General features: G+C 33.8%; 1 non-coding gene across 1 annotated transcript; it reads right to left on the bottom strand.

The window, feature by feature from the left end:
- Nucleotides 1–1051: 1051 nt before the first annotated feature.
- Nucleotides 1052–3963, bottom strand: LOC111994017 (uncharacterized). Its single transcript, XR_010623736.1, has 2 exons — nucleotides 1761–3963; nucleotides 1052–1657 (listed from the first exon to the last, which is right to left on the bottom strand). It is a non-coding gene; the product is annotated as an uncharacterized LOC111994017 (transcript).
- Between the last annotated feature and the right edge of the window lie 3140 nt (nucleotides 3964–7103).

Here is a 7103-nt window from a genome sequence, read left to right as displayed (position 1 = left end):
TTTTTTTTTTTTTTTTTTTTTTTTTCTGGGTAAATTTGGACACGACAAGCATGCTCCTAGTCCTATAGGAAGGCTATGCTAGCCTTGAAGGTGCACCTAATGCTAGAAAAGAGGGGCTCTAGGAACATAAACAAATCACAAGTCAAAAATTGTAGGCATTAGCATCAGATTTAAATATATATATATATATATATATCATATTCATCTTAAGCATGTAGCATAAACTACAAACTCCCAATACAAGACAAATTTTGGGAGCATTCGATTTATGATCACATTAACCACAACAGCAGAAGTGACATCTCTACACTAATCTTCTCTACGTCACAGAAAGAAGAAAAATACAATACACATTAAATGTTAGACTGATAGAGATTCATTTTCTTTTAATAATTCGAGAATTAGGGGAGAAAAGATTTGAATCCTAAAATGTTTTTGTTGAAAACACTAAAAAGTGTCAGTTGAGATTTCACAACGAGTTGTCATAGAAAAAACTAATTTCCCGAGACTTCCCAAAAGCAGACTACTAAGTAGTGAGTAAATTGCTGCTGGTCATGAAATGTAGAGATTTCACAACTAATGCTTTCCTGGGAGTTCCCAAAGACTACAAATCGAGTCTAAATCTTCTGTCTCATCAATGTGCTCCACTTCATGCTCCACATAAAACTTGGACAACTAGCCTGTCTCATTAAATGAGATAACTCTGACTTTAATAAGAGCTATGTCTCATTTAATGAGATATCTCATTTAATGAAAGTAGTGTCCAATTTATTGGTGAAGCATGAAGTGGAGCAAATTGATGAGACAGATTTGACTCACAAATACCTGTTGCTAGACATTCCCAATGAAGTTACTGCATTAAATTTCTCTACCACTTCAACCAGACAAGAAGCCAAATGTTCATGAGCATACTTCCCAACCATACAAAACAAATTAACATACCAAGAACCAAATTATCTCTTGCAAATTTCTGATGTTAACAAAAATAGGGTCCAGAATTCAGGTTGCAACTATTACCATTTAACCTTTGCAAAAGTTCTACACACAGCACTAAAAGACAAAACCAATTGAGTGGTACAAATACACAAATCTCATATGACATTGCATCAAGCAAATCAAATAAGCCAGTTTCACAATTTCTATTAAAGATAATGCTCCTCTAGCATCACATATTATAAAGCATTATTCCATTCACTCCTAGTTAACTTAGAAACAATGAACCAGATCATACACAATTGTGTGATCCCAAACTTACTACAGTCAATTATGCAATCAAGTTCATCATTTAGTAATATAACAGTTTCATAAAGCTATTCAAGAAGAAACAAGAACGGTAGCACTAGAAAGCACAGAATTTATAATAGCTCAATCTCTTTGGCAATAGTTGAAGAAGAGATAAGCTAAAGGAAAAGAGGCCTTGCAACAGGAAGGCTTTGGAGAAGTAGTGGAAACTTTTAATTTTGCCATGAAAGCAATTGGAGTGAAAATGAACTCCACTCCAGCATCACAGGAACAAGCACAGCATGATCAAGCCAAGTGTAGCAGCCGATACTTATATAACCCACGTCGGATTTCCATCGTCAAATATATATACATAATAATCTTTTTCAGTAGTCCTCTGGAGAAAAATAGCCTTCTATCAGGCAAAAGAACAAATCTGCATGCCAGACCAAAAGAAAAAAACAAAAACAAAAAATTGCTGAATGTTTCTTCAAATGGGATGGGAAAAAAGAAATTACAAGCAATAACATAGTAACTACCTTACAATGCAAAGCGATCCAGCTGTGACATCTCTCTCAACTTCAAAACTGACACATGCCAACTTCATCTAATGTTTCTCAAGAGGCTTTCAATATTTAAAACGCTTCTCATTTTTTCTGGGGTACATAAACCTGTTCTGAAAACAAGGTGATTCCAGCAATAGCCTGAGCATCAGGAATAGTATTCACATATATCTTTAAAACTAACTGCTTCAATGTCTCCAATGAATTGTCAGTCCATGAGATCGTTCAACTCAATGAAATCTTCCTCTACAATGGAAAATAATTGCCGGTCAGTCAGACCTTCAACAAACATCAACCACTTCCAGGAAGCCCAGTCGAGCTCACCTGCACACCAACCACAACACAAAAAGGGATAAAACCAACATGAAAAGAAAAACACTTGTATTTATAAAAGAATGTGAACTTAACATGCCAAAAAACTAAATAAATCTTTTATATACCAACTTCTTTTTTGGTAAACTACATAGATTTTTTTTACAAGTGGCTCAGTAGAAATCTCAAATTACCACTGTTTTTTACGCACTCCATCCTCAAAAGTGGAACAAACATTAGTAAAATATATTTCACCGTTACTTGAAAAGTTGATAGTAGATGTAATCAAGATTGTAATTTGTAAGGTGATACCAAGTGGGACCTTAACCGCTAAACATAAGTTGGTGATACTAGATATGTATTTGAAGATGGAAAAGAGATATTAGACAGAAAAGCCTAAGAATTAGATGGTGACATTTGAAGGAAGAGAAAACAAGATGTTTTCAAAGATAAAATAACCAAAGAAGGCAAATTGGATCAAGACAAAAATATTAATAAGATGTGGAATGAAATTGCTAGTTGTGTTAAAAAAGTGATAAAGAAGTATTTGGAGAATTAAGATGTGGGTGACTGACGATGGAGACTTGGTGATGGCATGAAAAAGTTCAAGCAGCTGTTAGATTAAAGAGGAGTTAAAAATGCCTACCTAGAAGAAATAAGATGAGGAATGAAATTACTAGTTTTTTCTGACTTTGCTGGGCTGTACTTTAACAGGCTCTGTCCTGATAAATTTTCTGTTCCTTAGTCTTTGAATGAATGCCATAGGTTTACCCACAAAAAATAAGTGGGAAAATACATTCAGGAAAATGTTTTCAACAAAAAGAAACAGTCTTGGTTTAGTAAAAGTAGAAATAAAGATGAAGGGTTGTAAGACATGATGGTCAAAAGATACCAAACAATGAGCTTCTGATATTGTGGATCACAAGGATGGAAAGATTAAAAATGATGTCCATCATAGAAAAGGAGCAACACCTATCAAAAAAATCATAGAAAAGGAGCAAGATGGATGAAGTGGAGAAGCACATCAATAGTATTTTGTGATTGTAGAATAACTATTAAGTTAAAGGGTATATTTTATAAGATTGCTATAAGACCAACTATACTTGATGCATCTAAATGTTGGGCTGTTAAGAAACATGCCCACAAAATGAGTGTAGTTGAAATGGAAATGTTAAGATAGATAAATGGGAAAATTAGCTTAAAGTTGATAGAGGGTTGCTTGAGATGAGCGGCCCCTTATGGATCAAAAGATAAGAGAGAGTCGCTTGAGATGGTTTGATCATGTGCAAAGAAGAGCAATTAATGAACTAGTGAGGAAAACGGAGCTAATTCAAGTCGAGGGAAGGCAAAAATGTAGAGGAGAGATTAAAATAAAATTAATACAAGTAGAAAAAAAAATGGCATGTCCATGAAGGAGGTAACATAGAGTATGACTTTGGATATGATAGACTAGTGGAAAAGAATACATGTGGTTGACCCCGATTAATTTGCTAAAGATCCATAGCCAAGCCCAACATTTTAGGACTAAGGCTAAATTGCTGTTGTCGTCATTGTCTTTTGGCCCACTCTAGACAACAAAGGATTCACTAGAAAATTTTCAGAGTAACAAATGCAAAAAGAAACAAAGGTGGACTAAGGAAAAAATATCAAAGGTTACCAAAAACATAGTTCAAACATCAAATCCCATGTTAAAAAATCAGACAGGCCCGAAATGCTGCCTCTATCTGAGGAAGTATCTACAACTTATATAGTTGACTACACCTCGCTTTTCACGCACAATCATCACATAAATATCAGTAGAATGTGGGATGGCAAGAAAATATATTTCTGTCATCATGTTAGCAAGTTGTTGTTTTGAACAGTTGACACCAAAACTTGTCGTGTCCAAATTTACCCAGAAAAAAAAAAAAAAAAAAAAAATGAAAGGGACTATTCTTGAATGGTGGTTGATGAAATGTTTGTCTCAACTCTCAAGGCTCTTAACTTTTTCAAATACCGATTGTGTGAACTTATTGTCAATGGAATAAGTTTTTCCCAGATGGGAAATAAGGGAGGCCTACGATTAAGTTTCCTGTCCGTTTCAATCTTCCCTCTTCTGTTAATTTGGTGGCTTTTAAAGGTACCTTCAAAGTAATGATGTCTTTATTTTTTGGTGAATAGATTTGTGCCTTCTTGGCTGCTATGCTTGACCTTCGTAGCACCACGTTTTGGTTCGTCGTATAGTAATGATAATCCAAAAAGATCACGGGGTTGTTTGGTAAGTTCAGTAATTGCAATTAAGAAGCAATGAATATGATTTTGCGTGGCATGTTGTAAAAGCTGACAAGTAGTACTAGTACAGTGAATTATTTTTTGAAAATTTTTAGTTCCCAATTATAAAAAGCTGTGCTTGTAAAATAAACATATCTATATTTACCGCTCGGTCCGCTCGTCCTGTTTGACTTTATCTGGGTACACTTTCCCTTTGCTTTTCTCTCATGCGTGTAGTAGTGTCTTATTAGTGTCCTGGTGGGCTGGTTCCTTTAAAGAAATTAGAAAGTTCGTCCTTTTTGCTATTTTGGAGTAGAGACAGAATTTTGAGTGTATTTAACTATTTATGTTCTGATTTCTACCGGAAGTTGTGTTTCACTATTCTTGGTGAAAAGTAAAGTAACCAAGGTTTGACACATATACAAGTTATAGCAAATGTGGGGCGAAGTTTATGTTCATAGACTTTTTGAGAATCTTGACTCTTTGAAGGTTTTATCATTCTTATGTGATTATAATTTTTTTAACATTAAATCTTCCTTGTAACCCTTACATGTGTATGCTTTAAATAAGTACATATTAGTTGTCATGAGCATGATCATTATCATAGGTGCAACCACCACCTCTCTCATATGCTCACACCTCCTAATACAAATGGGTCACATTTCAATCCCTGCAATTTTTTAGGCCCAATGTTGTGATTTCTTTTTGCTATTTGGAGTAAGGAGAGAATTTTGAGTATATCAATGTTGTGATTTTTATCCATTCTATATTAAAAATCAATTAATATCTTGGCTTGATAATATAAAATAATCATTATAGAGCGGAGGTCATTAAAACTACATTATATATATCAAAAAATAATAAATAAAATGTTGTTATTCCTAGAGGTAGTTGTGGTTTCTATGAGGCAATCTTGACCCCTCCCAAAGTTTTTATCATTCTGTATGTAGTTATAATTCCCTTACCATTAAACCTTCCTTGTCACCCTTTCATGTGTATGGCTTTAAATAAGTACTTACTAGTTGTCATGTGCATGATCATTATCATAGATGCAACCACCACCACCACCACCACCTCTCCAATATGCTCTCACCTCCTATAATACAAGTGGGTCATTTCAATCCCTGCAATTTTGCAGGCCAGGTGAGAAGTCATGAGTTTTGCTCCCTTGGAATAAATTCATTTAATCACTACACCACCCAACTTTTATAAAAATTAAAAAAAAAAGAAAAGAAAGAAGATATAAGAATATAAGGCCACCTCACCCCCTTATATAAGTGGCTCACTCTTTTTTTTCAAGACAGCCCACTACCTTGCTATGTTTACCAATGGTTATAGGTATTTTTCTCTAATACTAGAGTCAAATATGCAAAATTGTTTTCAACTTGGTAAATGATTGATCTTAAATGTATGACAGAGCACCTAAAGGAGTTAATATTTTTTATATGCTGAGCTGTGGCCTTTTCCTTGGGCTAAAACTTAGGTTTGTCTAATTTTCTTCATTGTCAAAAGCAAGAAAAAAATTTCTAATATTCTCTTTGGTGGAGCGTGGAGGAATCATCATCCTTATCTTAATGGTACTATAATAGTTAAAAATAAGTTGTACGCTATGGTTACTTATATAAGCTATCCATATGGGTGAATGGGAGTTCATTTCTGTGGCCTAAAATTAACACATAAAATACAAAGATATATATATATATATATAAATTGCACAAAGCAACCACCTTGGAAAGGTGAGTGAGAGAGAAGGGAAAATAAAAAAGAAAAGAGAGAGGAATATGATCAGAATATAAAGAATATAAAAGGCCCACGATTGAGATATGAACGGAAATGGACGGAAAAGAAAGTTAGGGGGGGCACAATCTGAGAGGAGAGAGATACCAAGAAAGACTTTAGGTCTATCTATTCACACCTCTTTTAAGCAAAGTTAGAGTAATGTCAGCCTATTTGTACTACCAACACACATATACAGAGGAAAACTCCAATCATATAATAAAAACCATGACCACCAAGTCACCAACCATACCCAATTTTTGATAAACCACTCCCTCAATTTTAACCGACAGAAATATTTAAGTAACCTATTGGTATTTCAATTTTGGGTACATTGACTCTTAAATGAACCCATTACCCACAAGATTTAGTCTTTCCACCCCATGTGATGGCAACTAAAGTCCCAACCACAAATTTTTTGCACAAGCGCCCAGATTTTTGGGTGTTGAAGAATATCTAAAGGTCATTAGGTAATGGGACCTAAAATAATAACTAAATCCATGCCACATATACCTTTTTTATACAGGTACTAATTTGTTTGTTTATTTATTTATTTAGAAATTACATAAAAAGAACCAGAATTTATACCGTATTCCAAATTAAGTCAAATGTTCTAAATTTTTTCAATTAAATCCCAAATTTATGAAATTGTTTCAATTTAATTCCATCTTTGTTATTTCTTTATGTTATTCTGGATTGTAACCTAACCTAAGGCCTTTACCATCTTTGCTAGCTTTTAGCTTTTATGTATAGTTTTTTAAAACCTCAATTTTTTCACTTTTTTAAAGTACAATTATATTTTAATACAATTTAAGTAAAAAGTTACACAAGTTAATGCCAAAAGCAAACTTAGCAGGGGAAAAAAAAGAACTAGAAATCGATAATGAAATTTAAAATTTCACCTTGAATTTGTTCATAAATCAATTTAGCAATTATTAAACCGAAAGGAGAGAGAGAGAGAGAGAGAGAGATTGCTAGGAA

This window comes from Quercus suber, unplaced genomic scaffold (assembly GCF_002906115.3).
Source record: "Quercus suber isolate HL8 unplaced genomic scaffold, Cork oak 2.0 scaffold_361, whole genome shotgun sequence".
NCBI classification, from domain to species: domain Eukaryota; kingdom Viridiplantae; phylum Streptophyta; class Magnoliopsida; order Fagales; family Fagaceae; genus Quercus; species Quercus suber.
This window is presented reverse-complemented; position numbering and strand designations above follow the sequence as displayed.